Here is a 26,160-nt window from a genome sequence, read left to right on the forward strand (position 1 = left end):
CCTTTTCCATCTGTCTGTCTTCTCCTCCTCCTATCTTTTTTTCTTTCTCTCTTCCCTCCCTCCTCTCCCAGGTCTTTTCATACTCATTTTTTAAAGGTACTTTTTTAGTTATAGCTTGATTTAGAATGATTGTACAAGTATTTCCCATTCTTATTTTTACATAGGATAATTATTTCGGATCCCTTCCACTGTCTTTCCTTTTACTCATTTTTAATCAGATACATTAAATCATTACTTTCCTGCCTCTGGACCTTTCTTTTTAGGGTGGGCAGTACTTGGGATGGAACCTCAAAGCCACAGGGGGCGCTCGTGGGTATTTCTTTTGTGTGTTTGTTGTTTTTTCCTTTTTTAACTACTTCTGTATCCCCTTCCTTCCTTCCTTCCTTCCTCCCTCCCTTTCTTATATCTTATAGATACTTCCTTACCCTTCTCCCCTGGACTCATCTCCTCTGTCTCCTTGTCTGTCTCTCCTCTCTCCCTCTCCTCTTTCTCTCCTTTCTTTCTCTCTCCCTCCCTCCCTTCACTTTTGCTTAGGTGGTTTTTTTTTTTTTTTTTTTTTTTTTGTTTTGTTTATCTACTCTTATCTCCCACCCCGCATCGTCACTTATGGTGGGGAACTATGTAGTGTGGGACTGATTATGTGTTTATATGGCCTTCTCTCTCTCTCTCTCTCTCTCTCTCTCTCTCTCTCTCTCTCTCTCTCTCTTCCTATCTGTTCCTCCCTCTCTCCCCCTTCCTTCCTTCTTTTCTTTTCATTTCTTTCCCAGGGTTGCCTGACCACTGGGTCACATCCCCAGTCCTCTTCATTTTTATTTATTTTGAGAGAGGGTATCCCTAAATCGCTGATGCTGGCATTAAACTTGCCATCCTCCTACCTCACCCTGAAATTACAGGTAGAATTGTGGATGTATGCCACCACACCTGCCCAGGTAGCTCCATTTGTACTTTCCTGATGGAACCCATACACATCTTGAACTAACTGTGGTTCCTCTCTTCTCCATTCTCTTCCCTTTTATTTGGTATCTTTATTTCTTTCTTAATGGGGTGGGGCACATTTCTTGCTTTCCTCTCCTTTCTTTCTTTGCCATGGGAAACTCTCTTTTTGCTTGCCTATTCAAAAGTGAGGTCTGTCTAGGTTGCCCAAGTGTTTCCCGTGCCTCAGCATGTCTTGTGAGTAGCTGGGGCCGTGGGTGCTAGACTCAATACACTGTTCCACCGATCTGATTTTTGACTGCTCTTATTGTTCTGTTCCAGAATATTCGGCTCTCCTTTCTTCTTCTTCTTCAAAAAATGTGGCATCACATGATATGTGACCAGGTTGGAGGCATCGGGATTTTTTTTTTCCTCCACAGCTGCCAAACATGCAGTAGGACACATCTGTACCTCCCACACTGGAGGATCTCTAAAGGACCTTCAAAGAAAATACAAAATAGAAGAAGTGAATCCTAGAGATTCTTCCCATGAGATCCCTCTCTTTCTTCCACTCTTTTCTTCGGAAAAATGAAAATCCAGGTTTAAATAAATAAAAACAGAAATTTGAAACACAGACTGGATTCTCTAGGTGCCAAGTAAGTCTGCAGATAAAATTAGGTCAATCCTCCATGGATCCCAGAACAAATCGGCAGGTACTCAATGCCCTGCCTTCATGCCCACACCAGACCAAAGCCCCTCCCTCTAAGGTCTTCCCAGTCCACTACTCCTGGACACCTAACCTGCCCTGTTCAACCCCGCCTGGAATGGGACATATGGCACATATGCTGTCACATTTTTCCAGGTTGGGTTGGGTTTGGTCCCAGGGGAACAGGACAGAGAGTAGGAGATTTTTTTGTTGTTTTTTCTTTGTATTGGTGACAGGCACATCTATCCAATCCAGCTGGAATGTAGGGTGGGATAGGGTAGGGTGGGGTGGATATAGAAGGGAACAGCAGTGTCCTGAACCAGGAAACCCAGAGTAATTCCTTCAGAAAATGGGTGGAGGGAGGAAGAGAGGGAGAAAGTGGATGTTCCGGTGGGGGAGGGGCAAAGTGTAGGAATGGGCGGTGTTTACAATTTCAATACACACTGTTTATAAATACAGCATCAAAGCAGGGACATAACAGAGTGGTGGAAAGCAATCTAACAAGAATGTGAGTTTCCCTCCCTCCCTCCCTCCCTCCCTTCCTTCCTTCCTTCCTTCCTTTTGTTGAAATGATTTAACCAAGGATTGAACTCAGGCCCAGCAGGCCCTATTCTGTGTTTTATTTAGAGACAGGGTGTCACTGAGTTGCTTAGCGCCTCGTGTTTTGCTGAGGCTGGCTTTGAAATTGCCATCTTCCTGTCTTAGCTTCCAGAGTCCCTGGGGTTACAGGTGCCCGGCTCCCTATCTTAATAAAATGCAAAAATAGGGCTGGGGAGGTGGCTCCATGGTCAAGGCCCCTGAGTTCAATCCTTGGTAACCCACCCCCCCACACCACCCACCCCCCCCAAAAAAAAAAAGAAAAAGTAGGGCAGGAAATATGGGTCAGTGATTGAGTGCCCCTGGGTTCCATTCCTCCTACCAACACTTCTGAGCTGCTGAGATGACTAGCATCCAGCTGCATTATACTCTTAACTTTGAGGAGGCAGTCTAAGATGTGGACTGGTTTTTGTGGTTTGTGAAATTTCTCTTGTTATGCTCAAATTCAGGACCCCCAAAGACCACCAGACACCAAGATCGATGTAAGCAGCAAAGAGGTGTTTATTGCGAGCTAGCTCGGTCCTCCGCACATACATAGCAACTGGTGATACTGAGAGGCCCCGAGCCCAGGGTTTGCAGCACTTTTGTACACTCTTTGGGGAAGGCAGGTGCTGGGAGCCATTAGCCAAGTAGGTATGACAATTTCCTTGCTAGCGTACCCCATGTTGCTGACATGTTGCAGCGACATTGAATGTAGGTGACCTTGCTCAAGGACCAAGGCAGATTAGGGTGTTCCCGGTTTTAAGATAATCGTGTTTAGGGCGTTCCCAGTTTAGGTTCCAGGTTTAAGGTTTAAGATTATTCCTGCTGGGAATAGGGCGTATCCTGCTGCCTGAGTTCCCCTTGAGTTCTCACGGGATTCAGACAGTATATTTTGGAGATAGATGCCCAGTGGAGGGGGATTTGGGAAAGAGAGAACGTGGATTTGGGCAGAGAACGTGGATTTCCCCAGAACGTGATTGTAGACGGCTGGTGTGAGTTCGGGAATAAAGAGTTGCTGTTTGAATCTACAAGCTGTGTGGTGGCTCGTGATTGTGTGCCCAGCCAGACTGCGGCATTTGTGCCCAGCCAGACTGCGGCATTTGGCGGCCCGTGCGGGGAACTTCTGAAGCTTAGAGGTAAGTGAAATTGCTCGCCCCTGAGGAAGAGCGAAAGAATGGGTGACCAATTCAAAAAACAATGTGTTATTGTTTTGATTTATCTTGTTTTTGTTTCAAGCTGCCTATCCCTAGAAATTTCTCAGGCAAACTGGAAAAAATGGTTGACTAAAGGTTTGAAGTTTGTCGGCCCTGAGGAAGAGAAAATTGATACAATGATTTTTTATTCCGTTTTTGTTTCATTCAATTTCGGCTTTGTTTTGTGCTATCTTATTGGGTTGCGTTATCTTTATAGTAGATTAGAAATTAGTAAAAAACAAACCGAAAAGATGTTAAGTAAATTGTTAGAGGTTCAGACCATGGAGAAAGACATTTTAGATCAAGCAAAAGAGAAGGTCTCTCGAGCTAGTCAGACAGAGGAAGAAAATTTAAAGGAAAAGGGGTTGTTAGGAAAAAGGCCACAACAGGAGGCTGTTACTAACTCCGTTTTATCACAAGAGGGCGTAATTCAACCAACAGCCCCACCGATGGAGACAGCTGAGTGGCCCTCAAACCCCGTAGTTGATAAATGGGATCCTGAGACAGGACCTCAAAGATTAGCATGCCCTGTACTTGAACAGGCAGGAGGGCAGCGAATTCACCGTGCATTAGATTTTAAAACAGTGAAGCAGTTAAAGGAGGCTGTAACAACCTATGGTCCCCAAGCTCCCTTCACGGTAAGCATGGTTGAGTCCATTACTAACTTGGACATGACGCCAGCAGATTGGGCTAGCATGTGTAAATCTGTACTAAATGGAGGACAATATTTGTTATGGAAGGTTGCCAATGAGGAATTTTGCACGGAGACAGCTAGGCGAAATGCAGCAGCCGGTTACCCTCAAAGAAATCTAGATATGTTGTTAGGAAAAGGACCTTATGAGGGTCAACGGCAACAAATTGAATATGATCCTGCTATATATGCACAAATTGCTGCAGACGCAGTTAGGGCATGGAAGACTTTACAAGGACATGGAGATTTACAAGGTCAGCTATCTAAGGTAATACAGAGAGCTAATGAACCTTACGCTGACTTTGTAGATAGGCTAATTCAAACGGCTGCCAAAATTCTTGGGGATACAGAACAAGCAATGCCATTAATAAAACAACTGGCTTATGACCAAGCAAATCGTTGCTGCAGAGAGGTTATTAGACCATGGAGACATGAAGATTTAAACACATATATTAAATTATGTAGAGATATTAATGAACAAGGGCAAGTCTTGGCAGCTGCAGTACAACAGGCTTTAGATGCCAGGCCAAAAACATGCTATGATTGTGAACAAACAGGACATTTTAAAAGGAATTGCCCCATAGGAGGAGGGTTTAACAAAACTAGGTATCAAAGGAATAGAATACCGGGTATTTGCCCACGATGCCGTAGAGGGAGACATTGGGCTAATGAATGCCGTTCTCAAACCACCATAGAAGGTACTCCCTTATCAAAAAACGAACAAAGACCAGGTATTTATCCAAGATATCGTGGAGAAAGGCATCAGGCTCCATTGCCAAAAAACGGACAGGGGGGCCCAATGCTCCGGGGCCCACAACCACAAATATACGGGGCAGTGGAGGATCCCAGCAACACCATCAGGGTAGTGCCCAGGACACATTGTCCATTAAATCCCTCATCAGACAAACCCGAGGGAGCGCAGGGTTGGACATCTGTGCCTCTGCCAGAGCAGTATTAACTCCAGAGATGGGAGTTCAAATCATTCCCACAGGAGTAAAAGGACCTCTTCCCCAAGGAACAGTAGGCTTATTACTGGGACGTAGTTCATCTACATTAAAAGGACTTATGATAAGTCCTGGGGTAATTGATCCCGATTATGTAGGTGAAATAAAAATTATAGCTAGTTCTCCAAGAGGTATATCAGTAATTTCACCTGGAGATAGAATAGCACAGTTGTTAATAATACCCAGCCTACATAATAAATTTCCTAGTCATAGTGTAGAAAGAGGTTCCAGGGGATTAGGCTCCACAGGTGTAGATTGGGCTATGTTGTCTTTAAATTTAGATTCTCGCCCAATGCTAAAACTAAATATTCAAGGTCATGAGTTTAATGGGCTACTGGACACAGGAGCTGACCTTAGCATCATATCTCGTCAAGAATGGCCAAAACATTGGCCATTACAACAAGCCACTCAAACGCTTCGAGGCCTAGGAGTGGCGACTAATCCCCATAGAAGTTCTATGATATTAGATTGGAAGGATCCTGAAGGATGTGAAGGAACTATACAGCCATATGTATTGGATCATCTTCCTATAAATTTATGGGGACGAGATGTCCTAGATCAATTAGGTTTGACGTTAACAAATAACATCAATCCTAATGCGCCCACTACTAGGGCTAGACAAGGCTTTAGGAAAGAAAAAAGATTAGGAAAACAAGGGCAAGGTATAGCAGCACCAGTACAAATAGATCAAGGAACAGACAGACATGGGTTGGATTTTCAGAAAGGGCCACTGAGACAATCAAAATTACTTGGAAATCAGAAAGACCAGTGTGGGTTCCTCAGTGGCCCCTGACTAAAGAAAAGACACAAGTAGCCCATGATCTGGTCAAACAACAATTAGCGGAAGGACATATACAACCTTCTGTATCTCCCCATAATACTCCCATTTTTGTCATCAAAAAGAAGTCTGGTAAATGGAGATTATTGCAAGATTTAAGAGCCATTAATAATGAGATGGTTATTATGGGACCTGCTCAATCAGGGATTCCTCAATTGTCTGCTTTGCCAAAAACCTGGCATGTTTTAGCTATAGATATTAAAGATTGTTTTTTTTCAATTCCAATTCATCCCGAGGATAGTCCACGTTTTGCATTTACTATCCCTGCATTAAATCATGAAGGTCCTGATCAGAGATATGAATGGAAAGTACTCCCTCAAGGGATGGCTAACAGTCCAACTATGTGTCAAATATATGTTAACAAAGCAATCCAGCCACTTAGAAATCAAAATCCTGAACTACAAATATTTCACTATATGGATGATGTATTATTGGCACATAAAGATAAAAACATATTGCTGGAATGTTATGCCACACTTACAAACTTATTAAAAAATTATAGAGATAGCAATAGATAAAGTACAATTAAATTTTCCAATTAATTATTTAGGAGTTCTATTATCCTCAACCATGGTCCGTCCACCAAAAATTCAAATACGAGTAGATCAACTCAAATCACTTAACGACTTTCAAAAGTTATTGGGAGACATAAATTGGATAAGGCCTTATCTAGGTATACCAACAGGAGAGTTGGGACCTTTATTTGATATTCTAAAAGGTCCATCAGATCCAAATTCACCCCGCATGTTAACTCCTAAAGCAAGAAAGGCATTAAAAATTATTGAAACATATATGGAAAATATGCATTTGGATAGAATTGATATAAGTTTGCCTTTATTATTTATTGTACTACCAACAAAAAATATTCCTACAGGAGTATTTTGGCAAGAAGGTCCATTATTGTGGATACATTTATCTTATTCTCCTAACACTATTCTTACTAGGTATCCTGAGGCTGTAGGACAATTAATACTCAAAGGAATAAAAGCAGCGAAGGGAGTGTTTGGAATTTCTCCCAATAAAATTATTACTCCATATACTATGGATCAAATTGATGAGTTAGCTAATGAGTTAAATACTTGGGCAATAATCATGTGTAAATCTAATGTTACATTTGATAATCATTTACCATCTAATCCTTTGTTGTCTTTTTGGTCTAAGCATCCTGTAGTTTTTCCTAAAATGACAAGAAAAACACCTATCATGAATGCTCCAAATATTTTCACTGATGGGTCTAATAATGGTACAGCAGCAGTAGTTACCCCAGATCAAACTTTTACATTTTTAGTACCCAAACAATCAGCTCAAAAGGTAGAGCTTAATGCAGTTTTACAAGCTTTTTTGATGTTTAAAGATTCTGTATTTAATTTATTTTCTGATAGTCAGTATGTAGTTAATGCTATAGTATCTCTTGAAGATGCTGGTAGGATTTCCCCTTCTTCTACTGTTTTCTCTTTGTTTTCCACTATACAAAGTCTAATCTGGGACAGAAAAGATCCATTCTTCATAGGACATATTAGGGCACATACAGGATTGCCTGGAGCCCTTAGTTTAGGCAATGATTTAGCAGATAAAACTACACATGACATACATATTTTCTCTACATTTGAAGAAGCTACAAATTTTCATAAAAGGTTTCATGTTAATGCTAATACTTTACAAAAGCGTTTTAAAATAACTAAGGAACAAGCCAGACATATAATAAAACAATGTCAAAATTGTGTGACATTTTTACCACAAGTTAATCTTGGAGTCAATCCTAGAGGACTGATACCTAACCATATTTGGCAGATGGACGTCACACACTTGCCAGAATTTGGAAAATTAAAATATTTACACGTTACAGTCGATACTTCTTCTGGATTTTTGATGGGCTCCCTTCATGCCGGAGAAAAAACTAAAGATGTTATAGCTCATTGCTTACAAAATTTTGCCACTGTGGGCGTTCCTAAACAGTTAAAAACTGATAATGGTCCTGGCTATACCTCTACCTCTTTTAAACAATTTTGCTCATCATTTGGTATTACTCATATAACAGGAATCCCATACAATCCACAGGGACAAGGCATAGTTGAAAGAGCTCATCAAACTATTAAAACATACTTATTAAAGCAAAAAGAGGGAATTGGAAGGGGGTATATATCCCCCAAAGATAAACTTAAAATAACGCTTTTTACTCTAAACTTTTTAAATTTGGATTCATCAGGACTTAGTGCTGCGGAAAGGCATATGTATCCAAAAAATGTACATAAGCCTAAAGTACTTTGGAAAGATATTCTAACAGGACAATGGAAAGGTCCTGACCCAGTGATTGTCTGGAGTCGGGGGTCTGTTTGTGTTTTTCCACAGGGAGAACAGCAGCCCATTTGGATTCCAGAGAGATTAACTAAAACAGTCTCTACAGATCGAAAAGAAGATGATTTGACTCAAATCCATAACAGCTGATATCCAGAACTCCAGCTTGGCCATTCTTACATCTGCGACAGTGATTAACCAGGATGCTTTTTTCAATAGCTATTTTATTATTGCATTTTTCCACATCATAAGGTTCTATTTTTATTTTTTGAGCTCATACAAACCTAGGTTAATGTTTTTCTGATCAGTTTTATTTTTTGACTGTGGAGTTTTTAAACATTGCAATGGAGATTTCACCCAGGTAAAGCTACAAGGCCTTTACTATTTTCTTATGTGTTGTACGTTTGTGTACACTCTTGTGTTTTGTGTTGTATGTCTGTATGTGCGTATGTCCATATTTCTTATATGAGGAGCGCTCATGAAAAAATGGATCCAAATTATTATTATTATTTTTTTATTCACGTGATTTAAATGGTTTAATTTAAATTAGGTAAACAGCTGTTAAGGATTGTTTTTAAAGTAGGTTAACAGATCTGTTTGTTTACTTTCACCTTTCCTTTTCATTATATTTAATAATTCTTTTCAGGATAATGTCTCTTTAGCATCATTGCCAGAATTCCTATCTCCATCCCAGTGCCGGTGAAGAACTCAACAAGTAATGCTCAATCAAAGAGTCAACTTACTTTGGGAGGAAACGGATTTTGGGAGGAAATGGACATATTGATAGATTCCTCTGCTTTGAACTGCTTGCAGAACTTGCCTGGACTATGTAACTATCGTTTGGTGCAGCGAATTGTGGTAATGCTGGCATATCTTTGCTGATGGTGTCACTAGTGATGCAATTTTTATTTCCTTGCCAGTGCACCCCATGTTAATTGTGGTAGTGCTGACATATCTTTGCTGATGGTGTCACCAGTGATGCAATTTTTTCCCAAGGAGCCCGTCAATTGGCTTGGTGTCGTGGCATTTCTGTATCCTCCTCCCTTCTGCTAGTGATGGTCTAAAATTTGGGGGCCAATGGCTTATGCTGGACCGGTAGTCAGTGACGGGTATGATCCAATTGCAGTGGTATCAACCTAAGACAGGAGGCTGACGCCTAAAGGTCAGTTTTCCGATGACGGGTAAGAACCATATGTTGAATTGGACAACCTACCAGGCACGGTCCTTAAGCCACATTAACCTCACTCCCCCACTGGCACCAAGGCCAAATTTGGGGGCCAATAGAGGTGAGGCAAAGAACCTCACCCCCCCACTGGTGCATAGACCTATCCACAAGTATGGCTGTATGCTGGACCGGTAGTCAGTGACGGGTATGATCCAATTGCAGTGGTATCAACCTAAGACAGGAGGCTGACGCCTAAAGGTCAGTTTTCCGATGACGGGTAAGAACCATATGTTGAATTGGACAACCTACCAGGCACGGTCCTTAAGCCACATTGCTTGTTGTTTAATTAATCAGAAGGGGGGAGATGCTGGGAGCCATTAGCCAAGTAGGTATGACAATTTCCTTGCCAGCGTACCCCATGTTGCTGACATGTTGCAGCGACATTGAATGTAGGTGACCTTGCTCAAGGACCAAGGCAGATTAGGGTGTTCCCGGTTTTAAGATAATCGTGTTTAGGGCGTTCCCAGTTTAGGTTCCAGGTTTAAGGTTTAAGATTATTCCTGCTGGGAATAGGGCGTATCCTGCTGCCTGAGTTCCCCTTGAGTTCTCACGGGATTCAGACAGTATATTTTGGAGATAGATGCCCAGTGGAGGGGGATTTGGGAAAGAGAGAACGTGGATTTGGGCAGAGAACGTGGATTTCCCCAGAACGTGATTGTAGACGGCTGGTGTGAGTTCGGGAATAAAGAGTTGCTGTTTGAATCTACAAGCTGTGTGGTGGCTCGTGATTGTGTGCCCAGCCAGACTGCGGCATTTGTGCCCAGCCAGACTGCGGCAGGCAGGGACTTCACATATATCATAGCATCTGTTACCAAATCATCACACACTGCGGGAAAATCAAAGAACAACTCTTTTTTTTTTTTTTTTTTTTTTTAAATATTTATTTATTTATTTTTAGTTTTCGGCGGACACAACATCTTTGTTTCATGTGGTGCTGAGGATCGAACCCGGGCCGCACGCATGCCAGGCAAGCACGCTACCGCTTGAGCCACATCCCCAGCCCAAGAACAACTCTTAACATTGATTATCACATTCACTGGCAGGGACAAGTTGGATAAGGGTGATTGGTGAGTATAATAGGGGGATTCATTTGAACTGGTTGGTTTAAGCCACAAGGGGAGTATGTGCTGAAATACAAGGTTTCCTAAAATGTTATCAACCACCATAAACAACTGGGGGGTCATTTGACATCCCAGGTATTTTCCCTGTCTCATGCTGATTGGTGGGTGCTAGGGGTTGCTATGGATCCTCACCTAGCCTGACTGAGTCAGGGACACCTGGATCCACAGATCTCTCCTGTTATTTGTAGATAAACAACAGGGTGGGTATGTGCTAAGGAGTGCTCTGTGGGTCACAGAGGACAAGGTCACACCCCCTTCCTTGGACAGGCTTTGCTCTGAGGTAGAGGCTGGTTTCTCACTTTCTCTCTTTTTCTTTCACTCACTTCTCACCCTTTTTCTCCCTCTCTATTTTACTGAGAGTTTAGGCTTATTCTTCCTTACTTAATTTTTATCTTCAACTCCTCTAGTAAAAGAAAGCTCTAACTGGGCTATGTGGTCCTCACAAGCCACACTGAAAATCTTAGGAGGCTTAAAAAAAAAAAAAAAAAAAAACCAAAAACTTTTTTTTTAATCCATCCTGGTAATGGAATGAATTGAAACTAGAACCCACCAGACATGCAAGTCTAGCCTATTTTAGGTAGCTGTATCACTGAGCTACCTTCCCATTCCCTCTTATGCAACTCTAAGGGTCCATCTCCCACCTCCTCAAACCTTAAATTATTTATTTATTTATTTATTCATTTATTTATTTTTAGTTAGAGATGGATGTTATAGTTAAAGTTTCCTCCCAGGGTTTCATAAACTGACTTCCAGACCACTCACATATAATCAAATCAAGCCTTTATTGAAGCACACTGGTGGCGGCTGACCAGAACATAAAGCTATTCTCCTGATCAGCCCCAAACAATTGCAAGGGTGCTCCTTATAAGCCTGAAAACCGCAAAGGGATGTTCAAGGGGTCTAGGCAATGCAAGCAAGCCAGGTTACAGAAGTGGGAGAGTGCAGTCAAGTGGAGGGAAGCCTAACCAATCACAGTTAGCCCAGTCACCCCAGTTACAGAAACAGAGCCCCATTACCCTAGTTACAGAAACAATACCCCATTAGGTAGTTTTGTGTTCTTAAAGATTTCTATAGCAAAAGGAAAAGAACATCTTGCCCCAGTCATGGCTCTTCTACTTGGCACGGTTGTTTTACAGGATGAAATCATAAAACAAAATGGAGGATGAAATCATAAAACATTTGCTCCTACTATCACATGGACACAATAATTTTGTCTTATTTATTTTTACATGGTGCTGAAAATCAAACCCAGTGCCTCACATGTGCTAGGCAAGTACTCTACCATTAAGTGATAACCACACCCCCACCTCCTGATACTTTGGGTCTCCCAAGAACTGATCAGAGATGAAAAGTAATACATGACAGAATAAGCCTTGAAGTCATTAAAAACAATCTGATCTTCCTTTGAACTTTAAGCTGGCATGCTGGCTTGTTTGTAAACTGGGGTCTCTATGTGGTTGGGTCACAAATTCCTCACAAGTGATCTTTCCTCCAGTGACAGGCTTGTGTCACTAAACCAAACTTTATCATTTCCTTTCAGCAGAAGAGCTCTGAGTTCAAAATCTGTGGTACTAGATAGTCTATTAAGGGGGAAGAATGGAATGCATCTACTGTGGTTCATTTTCTTTTCCTTGGGGGCAGGGTGGATTGGTGTTTCTTTAGTTTCTTTGTTGTAGGTTCCAAAGAAACCAACCCAGGGGATCTGGCACCCTAAGCTCCTTTAAGCTCTATCATGGCTGTGCTGTTCTCTCCACTGCTGGCCATCATGTTTTTGTTGTTGTTGTTATTTTTGTTTGTTTGTTTTGTTGTTGTTGTTCTTTGGACTTCCAGCTCTGGCTGAGGAAGAAAAAATAGAGCCCTTTGGGGAGCATGGGGGGGACAAGCTGGGCTTCTTTCTGGTTCTTTGTTTCTATAGTTCTTTCCTCACTGGGTCTGCAGAGCCCATTTCTTTGGCTGTGGTTTTGCTGGGTAGTACATAGGGAAAGTGGGAATCTTTTTCATCTATTCATTCATCACTAATTAGAAGAGGAGGCATTTGAGGGCCTTAAGAGAATCATAGTTACTCCCTCCGTTTAACCACGCTTCACTGAAATTCTTCACTTTGACATTCAGAGGACTGGGCAGAAATCACATGGAGTTAACACCCCCAGCAGGCCCTCTCAATGCTTTGTGTTTTTATTTTATTTTGTTTGGTAGGGGAGGGTGTGAGGTCCAGCAATGGAGGTTGACCAAAGGAGATAGATTTTAAAAGGCCGCTGAATGAGGCTTTATTTGAGATGTTGCTCCAGGGCAGAACTTGAACAGACAGAGTGAAGAGGAGAAGGGTCAGAGGAGAAAACCCATGGGAGCTCCATGGGACTGGAAGTTTATGGGACTTATGGCAGGAAGGGAAGGGCTTGGGACAGGAAAAGGTGTTTTTAGAGTCCCTTATCCCGGTAAAGTTGGTTGGTGGAACTGGATGAAATCCAGGATTGGCCAGAAGACTCTGCTGATTGACAGGTGTTTCTTTCCCATGCTAAGGCTCCTTGGTTCTTTGTTCCTCAGTAACCGCCACAGACCTGACAGAGGGTACCAGGGATTGAATTTAGGGGCACTCTAGCACTGAGTCACATCCCCAGCCCTGTTTTGTATGTTATTTAAAAACAGGATCTCACTGAGTTGCTTAGCGCCCTCGCTTTTAGCTGAGACTGACTTTGAACTCCGCCTGCCTTACACCCCCCCCCACCTACCCCTCAACACAGCTGCTGGGGCGAAGCTTTGTTTTAAAGAGTCTTCACCAGTTCTAAGCTGCCAGCACCTGGGGACATAGGACCCAGATGGAAACTGCAGCTCAGATTGGACCCTGCAAAAGAGACTGGCCCTGCAATCCAACCCAACTTATGGATTCTCCTGGGGTGGAGGGATGGGGGAAGCGGGGAGGAGGATATCCTGGGGGGGGGGGGCTGGGGGGCTGGGGTGGGCAAGGCAGGGATGGAGCTCCACCTCCATACCGTCCCTTCGCCCACCTGGGGTTCCCCATCTAGGGTCACTCCTGGCAGCTGCCACACCCCCGCCTCCAGAGCCACAGGGCACTCTTCAGTATTCTCTTCAGGATCCCCAAGGGCGGCTGCAGTGCCACTGTAGCTGGGGCGGTCCAAGGGTCCAAGGGAAGAGCCTAGCTCATGTCTAAGGCCACCAACCAGCCCTCTGCAACTGCGGACTCCCCAAGCCCCCAGGAGACCACCCTCATCCACCAGAACTCCCAGTACTCTCTGGACTACCTTCACCATGGGAGAGAGGGGGAAAACATGCCCATTTTATAATAAACCTCAGTGGCAGAGAGGTGAAAATAGGACAAGGGGAGCCGCTTGGTGATGGGGGAGGTACTGTGGGGGCGGGAGAGCAAGCCTTTGGTGCTGTCTGGCCTGGAAGGCATGCTGCCATTTTGGAGGCGTCGTGAGTGGGGGCAGCACCACCCACAACCGCAGTACTTACACAGCCCGGCTTTGTCCCAGCCCGACCTGTGCAGCCCTTAGAACCAATTTGGCATGCACTGCTTCCGGAGATCTATAACACTGGCAAAGGGGGGAATTGGACCCATCTCTGTGAGAAAAGAGGGAGAGCGAGTGCCCCATAGGCCCCTCTACATGGGTACTTCCCAGCCGTCCCAGGGCAAAAAAGTTAATATTAAATATTCATTAAACAAACTTCCATGCTTTCACCATAATCACAGGGACACTCCACATAAAATGTTAAAATGGATTAAATGTGTTACACCTTGTGGCTGGGGTTGTGGCTCAGGGGTAGAGTGCTTGACTAGCATGTGTGAGGCCCTGAGTTCAATCCTCAAAACCACATGAAAATAAATAAAATAAAGGTATTGTGTCCAACTACAACTAAAAAATAAACATTTTTTAAAAAGGTGCTACACCTTATCCAGAAAATGTTTCCATTGCAGGAAAACAGGTCATACATTGGGGATCTCATGAAGGACTAATGAGTGCTAAATCTAGAGATATTGGGTGGACATTCTCGCATAGCATCAAAATATGTTCACAGAGAGGGCATAGGCTTGGACATCATCCATTCATACCCTTTATACTGGTATAAAGGGGAATTTTTTACCCCCAATCCTAAGAATGAATTTAGGGCCAATCCAGGACTCCATATGGAAAATAGGTTTGACTCAGGAGACTTTTGAGTCTGGAATGATGGGTCAAGTTATGGGAATATAAAATATGTTCTTTACCTTAATGCTTCCTTTTGTAAAGTGTTCTACTGAACAGCATATGCATTAAATCCCTATGTTTTATTAACTGGGCCTCTCTCTATTCTCCCTCCTCCTCCTAGTACTGGGGATTAAACCCAGGGCTTAGTGTACTTTAGGGAAGTGTATGGGAGGTGGTCTAGAAGAATGATTTGCATTCTCTTTCTGGTGAGCAGAGAGGCTCTAACCATCACTGTCATAGTGACCAGGTCCTGGAGGTAGAGGACAGATCTTCAGGCACAGGTGTGCCATCCTGCAGCTCCTTGGGTCAAATTACACTCACCTGTCCTCTGTAACCCTACCCCTCCTGACATTTTTGGATGGAACTTTCTAAGAATGAGGGTTCCCCGAATAAAAGCTAAGTTCCGAACATGCTCGCTCTCTCTCGCCAGCCTATTGTGACTTTTTCTCACTCTCCCACTTGGGGAGATTGAGGCCGAGAGTGTAGGAGCTGTTCTGAAGCTTGATTTAAAGGTAAAGTGTGTGTCTATGCTTTATTTGGTATTCCCAGAAATTCACAGGAGCGAACTTAAATTCAGCTGCCTACACAGGTTGGGGGCAGCAGAAGTGCTCTGCCACTGAGTGATATCCCTAGACCCATGGTCTGTTTTTTCGAAAAATATTTATATTATAGTTATAGTTGGACACAATACCTTTATTTTATTTAATTACTTTTATGTGATGCTGAGGATCAAACCCAGGGCCTCGCACATGATAGGCAAGCATTCTACCACTGAGCCACAACCCCACCCCAACCCATGGCCCTTTTAAAATTTACAATTGCTCCAGTGATTGCAGCTTCAGAAAATCCATAGCCTGTTTGGGCATATTTTGAGAAAGCCTGCCCTATGACTTTTTAAAAATATATTTATTTTTTAGTTCTAGATGGACACAATGTCTTTATTTTACTTTGTGTGGTGCTGAGGATCAAACCCAATGCCTCACACGAGCTAGACGTGCACTCTACCTCTGAGCCCAAACCCCAGCCCATGCCCTATGACTTTGTGAGCTGCAGAAAGCATTTTAGTTTATGGCTTTCCTCCCTTCCATACCAATTGTCTTCATTTCCTTAAGTTTTTTTAAACAGATTTAATGTTATATTTTTTATATCTTTATTTTCTATTTTTATTTTTATGTGGTACTGAGGATCAAACCCAGTGTGTCACACATGCTAGTCAAGATCTCTACCACTGAGCTACAACCTGATTCCTCCTTAACTTTTTTTTAGTTGTAGGTGGACACAATAAATTTCTTTTATTTATTTTTTGATGTGATACTGAAAATCAAATCCAGTGCCTCACACATGCCAGGCAAATGTTCTACTACTGAGCCACAACCCAGTCCCCCTCCTGAACTTTTTGATGGTGAAAAAACACATGTCAAAAAGGCTGGGGGTGCAGCTAAGTGGTAGAGCATTGGCCCAGCAAACTGAAAGGCCCTGCGTTTGCTGGCCCTACCCTACATTGCCAAGAACAACAACAACAACAACAAATGACAACAAAATCACTCACCATATATTACCACTATCACTGACATCCACATCTATGATTATTTTCCTGTCTTCACAACACTGAAACATCTCAACCAGTGGTGAAAATAGTGTCTCTCCATTCATTGCTTCTAGCATGGAGTGTAAGATAACAAAAGATCAGGCATGGTGGCCCATTTCTTCTATCATCCTAGGGACTCTGATGGCTGAGAAAGATGGGAAGATCTCAAAGTTCAAGGCCATCTTCAGCAATTTAGTAAGGCTCCACATAACTCAGTGAGAACTTGTTTCAAAGTAAATAATAAATATATAAATAAATAATAAAAAAGAGCTGGGGAAGTGGCTCTGTGGCAAAGTGTCCGTTTGTCGAGTCCTAGTAACAACAACAACAACAAACCACAAACAAGTTCTGCCCCTCCTTCTTCTCCCCCATCTCCCAAAACTGTTCCATTCCTTCTTCCTCAGCCAGAACTAGAGGTCCATAGGAAAAAAAAAAAAAAAAAGTGATGGCCAGGGGATGGGAACAGCTCAACCATGACAGAGCTTGTACTTACTGCTTAGCATGCTAGAGGCCCTGGGTTGGATTCCTTGGGACCTACAACAACAACAACAGCAGCAAACAAGCAAACAAATAACAGACAAAGGAAAGATCAATACCAAAAACAAACACACAATACAAAACAAAACGAAAAAACACCATGAACCACAGTTGATTCATTTCATCCTTCCCCTTTTTAGGACCTCAAATTTTGAATTCAGATTTCCTAATTAGCCTCTGGGACTAGAGGTGAGTTCCACCATGCCCATAGACAATTTCCTTTTGGGTATTCCCTTTCCATTGTCTTCAACTGATCCAACTGGAAGATAGGGTACTATTGTATCCCAGGAGTGCCATTTGTAATCTAGCCTTAGCAAGAAGAAAGCAGTGCACCTTCCTGGCCATAGTGATTGGCTTAGGCATCAATAAAGATTTATTCTGATCAGTTCCTCAGCCCACTTATTGATTGGATTATTTATTTGTTTGTTTATTTTTGGTGGTTTTGAGTTCTTTATATATCTTAGAGATTAATGCTTTATTGGAGCTGCTGTTGTAAAGATTAACAGACACTTCACAGAAGAAGAAATACAACTGATCAACAAACATATGAAAAAGTGTTCAATATCTCTAGCAATCAGAGAAATACAAATTAAAACTATTCTAAATCATTACTGTCAGAATGGCAATCATCAAGAATACAGGCAACAATAAATGTTGGTGAGGATGGGGTGAGCAAAGTACACTCACGCATTACTGGTGAAATTGCAAATTGGTGAAACCACTATAAAAAGCAGTATGGAGATTCCTCAGAAAACTGGAAATGAAACCACCGTTTGACCCACTCCAAAATATTTAAAATCAGCATACAATAGTGACACAGCTATATCAATATTTATAGCAGGTCAAGTCACAATAGCTAGACTATGGAACCAATCTAGATGCCCCTCAATAGTAGAATTGAGAAAGAAAATGTGGTATGTATATTCAGTGGATTACTACTCAGCTTCAAGGAAAAGTGAAATTATGGCTTTGCCAATAAATGGTAGGAGTTGTAGAATATCATGCTAAGCGAAATAAAATCAATCCCACAAAGCCAAAGGCTGAATGTTTTCTGTAATATGTGAATGCTAATTCACAACAAAGCAGGGGGCAGGAGGGAAGAGTATTGTTACCTTAAATTAGGTAGTGGGAAGTGGTGGGAGGAGAGTGGAGGGGACATGGGAATAGGAAATATAGTAGAATGAATCAGACATTATTACTCTATGTATATATGTGACTACATGACCAATATTATTCTGCAACATGTGCACTCAGAAAAATATAATAATATCCCACCTATGAATGATATATCAAAGTGCATAAATGCATTCTACTGTCATGTATAACAAAATAAAACAAATTAAGGGCTGGGGTAGTGGTTCAATTGTAGAGCACCTGGCTAGCACATGAGAAGCCCTGGGTTTAATTCTCAGAACCACATAAAAATAAATAAATAAAATAAAGGTTTTGTGTCAACTACAACCAAAAAAATATAAATGATTATTTAAAATAATATTTTTTAAGAAGAAAAAAAAAACTAAAAATAAGTTTAAAAATTTATTCTGCAACAGATTGGGATACATGTAGAAGATATGAACTAAGAAATTGCAAAATCTTTGTGGGCAAAAAAGGAAAGAAGTTGGTCAAATAATTCACTATAAGTTTTATGCAGTGACATTGTAGATAATTTTCTCCCTGTTTTAAAACAAATCATTATTTTTCTCCCCAAGTACTGTAAGTGTTCAAAGATGCTTAATAAAATTTTTAAATGATTAAAAAAACTCTGTCTGGGGTTGAGGATATAGCTAAGTTGGTAGAGTGCTTTCCTAGCATGTACAATGCTCTGGGTTCAATTCCCAGCACCAAAATAAGTTAAAAAAAAAAAAATAGATAGATAGACAGACAGATTAAAAACCTCATTACTCCGCTTCACAGTGCCGTAGTCTGGCTGGGCACAAATAACCGAGTCGCCACAAAGCACTTGTATGTTCAAACAGGAAACTTTATTGCCTGAACTCCACCAGCACTCCAGGCACACGCCCTGGGAACTCTCCCCCACTCCCCTGGGCTGTGCGCACACTCACTCTGGGAACCACTGGGAGAACTCAAAGGGAACTCCAAAGTAGGGGGCGCCTGAGGCAGCAAGAGCTGCCCTATTGCTGGACAGTAAAGGTCATATATACAATTGAATACACAGCTTAACATAACCATCATCATCTCAATGGCTCACTCCTGTCACCTCTCAACCACTCCCTTCTAGCAAAATGCCATGAGTCATAGTGACTTGGCTGTGGCCCTCAACATCTCCTCTATTCTGTTTAATTAAACAACAAGCAATGTGGCTTAGGGAACATGCCTGTCTTAGGTTGTCCAATACTACATATGGTCCTTACTTGTCAGAGGATGAGCTGACCTCAAGGCATCAGCCTCCTGTCTTAGGTTGGTACCACTGCAATTGGATCTCACCAGTCATTGACTACTGGTCCAGCATACAGCCATACTTGTGGATAGGCCTTTGGACCAGTGAGGGGGTGAGGTTCTTTGCCTCACCTCTATTGGCCCCCAAGTTTGAGCTTTGCACCAGTGAGGGGGTGAGGTTCTTTGCCTCACCTCTGGTGGCCCCCCAAATTTGGCCTTGGTGCCAGTGCGGGGGTGAGGTTCTTTGCCTCACCTCTGTTGGCCCCCAAATTTAGCCTTGGTGCCAGTGGGGGGGGGGGGTGAAAATCTTTGCCTCACCTCTGTTGGCCCCCAAATTTGGCCTTGGTGCCAGTGGGGGGGGGTGAGGTTCTTTGCCTCACCTCTGTTGGCCCCCAAATTTTAGACCATCACAAGCAAAAGGGAGGAGGATGTAAAATGCCACGATCTCAAGCCAAATGACGGTTCCTTTTGGAAAAATTGTACCACCGATGACACCATCAGCAAAGATACCGCAGCACTACCACAATTCGTTGCACCAACAGATAGTTCACAATGCATACAAGTGATACATAGTCCAGGCAAGTTCTGCAAGCAGTTCAAAGCAGAGGAATCCATCTATATGTCCATTTCCTCCCAAAGTAAATCGACTCCTTGATTGAGTATCACTTGTTGAGTTATTATTCATTGATGCATCAGTTTATACAGTTTATTGTGATAGCTATCGCAGAAGCTGTATTTCGGTTTTATCTTTGTCTTCACCAGCACTGGGATGAAGACAGGAATTCTGGCAATGATGGCTAAAAAAAATTATGTAACATTCCAGCAGGCACTAAAAAAAAGCAATTTTCTAAACAATTTAGTATTCTGAATAGAATTAGATATAATGAAAAGGAAAGGTGAAAGTAAACAAACAGATCTGTTAATCTCCTTTTTTGTTCACATATTAAAACAATCCTCAACAGCTGTTTACCCAATTTAAATTAAACCATTTAAATCACGTGAATAATAAAAATATTTGGATCCATTTTTTCATGCGCACTCTAATGGATAATGTGTCCTGGGCACTGCCCTGATGGTGTTGCTGGGTTCCTCCAGTGCCCCGTATATTTGTGGTCGTGGGCCCCGGAGCATTGGGCCCTCCTGTCCGTTTTTTGGCAATGGAGCACGATGCTTTTCTCCATGGTATCGTGGGTCAACACCTGGTCCTTGTCAGTTTTTTGATAAAGAAATACCCTCTATGGTGGTTTGAGAACGGCATTCATTAGCCCAATGTCTCCCTCTATGGCATCATGGGCAAATACCTGGTATTTTACCCCTTTGATCATATCTAGTTTTGTTAAACCCTCCTCCTATGGAGCAACTCCTTCTAAAATGTCCTGTTTGTCCACAATTGTAGCATGTTTTTGGCCTGGCACCTAAAGCCTGTTGTATTGCAGTTGCCAAGACTTGCTCCCGTTCATTAATGTCTCTACATAATTTAATATATGTGTTTAAATCTCCATGTTTCCATGGTCTAATGACCTCCCTGCACCATTTGTTTGCTTGCTCGTAAGCTAGTTGTTTTATTAATGGCATTGCTTGTTCTACATCCCCAAAGATTCTGGTAGCTGTTTGTATAAGCCTATCTACAAATTCAGCATAAGGTTCATTAGTTCCTTGTATTACCTTAGATAATTGTAAATCTCCATGCCCCTGTAAAGTTTTCCATGCCCTAACTGCAGCTAAAGCGATTTGTGAGTATATGGCAGGATCATATCTAATTTGTTGCAACTGACTCTCATAAGGTCCCTTTCCTAACAACATATCTAAATTTCTCTGAGGATAACCAGCTGCTGCATTTCGCTTAGCCGTCTCCATGCAAAATTCCTGATTGGCAACCTTCCATAACAGATATTGTCCTCCATTTAGCACAGCTTTGCACATACTAGCCCAATCTGCTGGCGTCATGTCAAAGTAGGTAATGGATTCGACCATACTTACAATGAAGGGTGTTTGAGAACCATAGGTTGTTACAGCCTCTTTCAGCTGCTTCACTGTTTTGAAATCTAGAGCACAGTGAATTCAATGCCCTTCTGTTGTCTCAAATACAGGGCATCTTAATCTTTGAGGTCCTGTCTCAGGATCCCATCTATCAACTACGGGGGTTTGGGGCCCCCCAGCATATGTTGTCTCCATAGGTGGAGCTGTTGGTTGGACACTTGCGCCCTCTGGTGATACAAAGGTGTTAGTAGCAGCCTCCTGTTGTAACTTTTCCCCTGATGGCTTTTTCTGCTCTAAACTTTCTGCCCCTTTCTGACTATCTCGAGAGGCCTCCTCTTTTGCTTGATCGTATCATCATCCACAATGGCAATGTGCCAACTGGCAGAGTTCCTGGGTTTTTCTTTTCCCTCTTTCTTAAGTCTTCACCATGATGGTCCCATTGTGATATATTCAACAACTCCTCCTTAAAAAGCCATGGGCTACATTTTTGTATTGTATCAACGTATGCCCTGACTGTTCTTGCTTTTACTGGGGTGCCTCCTTCCTCTAACAATTTACTTAACATTCTTTCGGTTTGTTTTTTGCTAATTTCTGACCCCATATTTCTGCTACATGGATAACGCAACCCAACAAGATAATACAAAACAAAACCAAAACAGAATGAAACAAAAATTCGTTGTATCAGTTTTTCTATTTTCTTGATATGTGTATCCATGGTTTTTCTCTCTCTCTTCCTCAGGGCCGGACAACTTCAAACTCTGAGCCAACCATTTTCCCCAGTTTGCCTGAGAAAGTTCTAGGGACAGGCAGCTTGAAACAAAAACAAAACAAATCAAAACAAGAACACATTGTTTTTTGAAATGGACACCCATTCTCTCGCCCTCCCTCAGGGGTGAGCAATTTCACTTAACACCAAGCTTCAGGCATCCCCCGCACGGGCCACCAAATGCCGCAGTCAGGCTGGGCACCAAATTGGGAGGTCATGAGCCACTTGTAGGTTCAAACAGGAACTCCTTTATGCCCGAACTCTCACCCGCACTCCACAAGCACTTCCCAGGAACTCTCTCCCTCTCCACCAGGCTCCACGCGAACTCCACGGGAACTCAACTGGAACTCAGTGAGAACTCAAAAGTAGGAAGAACTCAAAAGAAGCGGGCGCCTAAGGTGCAAGAACTCAAAAGTAGAGAGAACTCAAAAGTGGCGGGCGCCTGAGGCAGCAGGAGCCACCCTATTGCAGGACAGCAGGGGTCTATAGACAACTGAATACACAGCCTGTTTCAATCCAGCATCATCCAGTCACAGCAATTATACACAGCTTAACTTAATTATCATCATCTTAATGGCTCCCTAGGGACACCTCTCAATCACTCCTTCTGGCAAAATGCTAGGCGCCATCCCAACTCGGCTGTGGCTCTCAAGGCTGTGGCTCTCAACAATTTTGAAGTCTAGAAATTAACCACATATGGCTGGGGATGTGGCTCAAGCTGTAGCGCGCTCGCCTGGCATGCATGCGGCTCGGGTTCGATCCTCAGCACCACATACAAACAAAGATGTTGTGTCCGCCGAAACTAAAAAAAAAAAAAAAAAAAAAAAAAAGGAAAGGAAAGGAAAAAGAAATATTAAAAAAAATTCTCTCTTTAAAAATAAAAATGAAATAAAAAAGAAATTAACCACATAACTGACGACAATTTATTTTTGACAGGGTTGTCAAGATAATTTAATAAAGAATAGTCTCTTCTACAAATAAGGTTAAGATGAATGCTTATTTACAGGCAAAAAATGAGATTGTTGTACAATGATTATCTCAAAGTAAACCACAGAACTAATTTTAATGCCAAAACTATAAAAATTTACACAAAAGCAAAATTAAATATTCATGAATTTAGATTTGGCAATGGAGCCTTTGGCTGCAAAAATAAATTCAACAAAAATGTTTAATCTCTACTAAAATAAAAGTCCTGTGCATAATATTATATTGTCATGGAAGTAAAAAAGACAATATTAACACAGTTTTCTTGTTTTTGAAAAGTTGTGTCAACAAATATTTAACCTGAGCTGAAGGCCAGTTATTTTCCCTTTTGAAAATATGATTAGAGCCATGCACACAACACTTCTGTTTCAGGTTTTCACACTGTAGTGCCCATATGCATCCTCCATATAAACACAAATGACAGAGACCACACTGTTAGGGACAACTTGCACATTCCAGAGTCACCCAAATTTTTTCACCTATTAAATCAATGTGGTTCCATAAACTTTTGTTGATTTGATATAAACTGAAATGTACAAACTGTGTCTTAGGGATCTAGACTGTGATAACCATGGACTGCATATGCTCTCTATGTTCCTTTGTATCAATACATTTTTCTCTTCAGAGCCATATGTAACAGATTGTTTGATCTTTTATCTGCCTAAATGTTGTTGTTTTGTGCTGTAAACAAAAAATATTAAAATTTACCAAAACCTAAAACTGTGAATAAGCAAAACAAAACAAAACAAAATCAAAGCTATGGAAAATTGAAAATTCCATACACCTTTGAGAGGATGCAAAATGGTACAAGTAGTGTGGAAAGCACCTTCATGTATTATAAGCAATAAATATATAAATAATTATAATAAATAATGAATTGCAAAATAAATCAAAATTCACACCAGACATGTACAAAAATAACTCAAAACATAGTTAGAAAATAATTTGTATATGAATATTTATAGTTGAATTATTCAAAATAACCAAAAGTACTGGGCTGGGGCCATAGTTCAGGTGGTAGAGTACTTACTTCACATGCACAAGGACCTGTATTCAATCCCCTAGCACTGTGCACACACACATGCACACACGCACATACACACACACAAAAAAAATTGATAATAATAACCAAAGGTGCAAACAACCCAAATATCTAATAGCAGATTCACTGATAACTGTCACTTATAGTGGTGCAACCTAGAATCCCAGGAACTCTAGAGGGTAGAAAGTGGAAATCACAAGTTTGAGCAAGTTTATGGAATCCCTGCCTCAAAATGGGGGAAAAAAAAAAAAAAAGGTCTGGAAATGTTGGTCAGTACAGTAGTAGAGTGCACCTGGATTTATCCAAAATACTTCAAATGACACAATAAAAACCACAACTGATAACTAAAATTTGGTATGTCCACAAAGAATTTTACTCATCAATACTTTAATTAGAATATGCTAAAATATATAGCAAAAATAGCCTTGAAAGCATTATGTTAAGGGAAATAAATTAGAGGAACTTGCCACATACTGCATAGGTCAAATTATTTTAAATTTTATGACAAAGCAAATGCATTGGAAAAAAAAGTGTATCTTAGTCATTCCAGGCCATGAGGGAAGAAGAAAATGGAAATGGGTGTTGGAAGGCACTGGTTGTTGTATATATCAGGAACTAGATAGTTCTGATGTTTTCCAACACTGTGAATACACTAAATGGTACTGAATTTTACCCTTAAAAAGAGTTATAAAAGTAAATTTAATTTTATGCATATTTTACCAGAAAGTAGAAGACATAAGTTTGTACAGGAGGCAGAGAACAGTCAAATCCACTGCCAATAAAAAAGGGCAAACAATACTACCAAAATTGTTTCCTATTAAAATTCCAGTGACATTCTTCACAGAACAAGAAAAAGCAATCACGAAATTCATTTTGAAAATTAACAGGCCCAGAGTAGTTACAACAATACTTAGCAAAAAGAGTGAAAAAGAAGGCATCACAATACCAGACCTTAACTATACTACATGGCAGTAGTAACAAAAATGACATGGTATTGGCACCAAAATAAGACATGTAGACCAACGGTACAGAATAGAAAACACAGAGAGAAACGCACATAAACACCTTATCTCATACTAGACAAAAGTAGCTATTCAACAAATGGTGATAGGAAAACTGGAAATCCATATGTAGCAAAATGAAATTCTACCTCTATGTCCCACTCTGCACAAAGATCAACTCAAAGTGTATCAAAGACCTAGGCACTAGAACAGAGACCATGCATGCACCTAATAGAAGAAAAACGAGGCTCAAATCTTCACCAGGTCAGCTTAGGAATTGACTTCCTTAACCAGACCCCTAAAGTGCAAAAAGTAAAACCAAGAATCAATAAATGGAATACATTCAAACTAAAAATTGCTTTTCAGCAAAAGAAGCAATAAATAACGTGAAGAGAGAATACAGAACGGGAGAAAATCTTTACCACAGGCATTAATCTCCAGGATATATAAAGAACTCAAAAAATGTAACACCAAAAAATAATAATAATAAAAATAATCCAATCAATAAATGGGCTAAGGAACTAAATAGACATTTCATGGAAGAAGAAATACTATCAATCAACAAACATAGAAAAAAAGGCTCAACATCTGTAGCAATTAGAGAAATGCAAATAAAAACGATTCCAAGATCTCCTCTTACTCCAGTCAGAATGGCAATTATGAAGAATACAAGCAATAATAAGTGTTGGTGAGAATGGGGAGGAAAGGGCATACTCACACACTGCAGGTGGGACTGCAAATTGGTCAACCACTATGGAAAGCAGTATGGAGATTTCTCAAAAAAACTTGGAATGGAACCACCATTTGACCTAGCTATCCCACTCCTTGGCTTGCACCCAAAGGACTTTAAATCACCATACTACAGTGAAACAGCCACATCAATGTTTAGAGAAACTCAATTCACAATAGCTAAACTATGGAAACAACCTAGATGCCCCTAAATAGATGAATGGTTAAAAAAAAAAAAAAAAAAAAAAAAAAAAATCAGTGCACATACACACTGGAATATTACTCAGCCTTAAAGAAGAATGAAATTTTGGCATTTACAGATAAATGAATGAAGTTGGAGAAATCATATTAAGTGAAATAAGCC

At 41.2% G+C, this 26,160-nt stretch overlaps 1 long non-coding RNA gene across 2 annotated transcripts in view; it reads right to left on the minus strand.

Annotated features, from left to right (window-relative positions):
* LOC139707663 (uncharacterized) overlaps window positions 1-26,160 on the minus strand; it is a 108,582-nt gene that overhangs the window by 75,924 nt on the left and 6,498 nt on the right. The window contains exon 2 of one of the 2 annotated variants that reach the window (XR_011709135.1): window positions 18,858-22,842. The exons of the other annotated variant lie outside the window; for it this stretch is intronic. This is a non-coding gene — a long non-coding RNA (uncharacterized lncRNA). Of the gene's footprint in view, window positions 1-18,857; window positions 22,843-26,160 lie in introns of those variants that run through there. 2 annotated transcript variants of the gene reach the window in all.

This window comes from Marmota flaviventris, chromosome 1 (assembly GCF_047511675.1).
Source record: "Marmota flaviventris isolate mMarFla1 chromosome 1, mMarFla1.hap1, whole genome shotgun sequence".
Classification (NCBI taxonomy): Eukaryota; Metazoa; Chordata; class Mammalia; order Rodentia; family Sciuridae; genus Marmota; species Marmota flaviventris.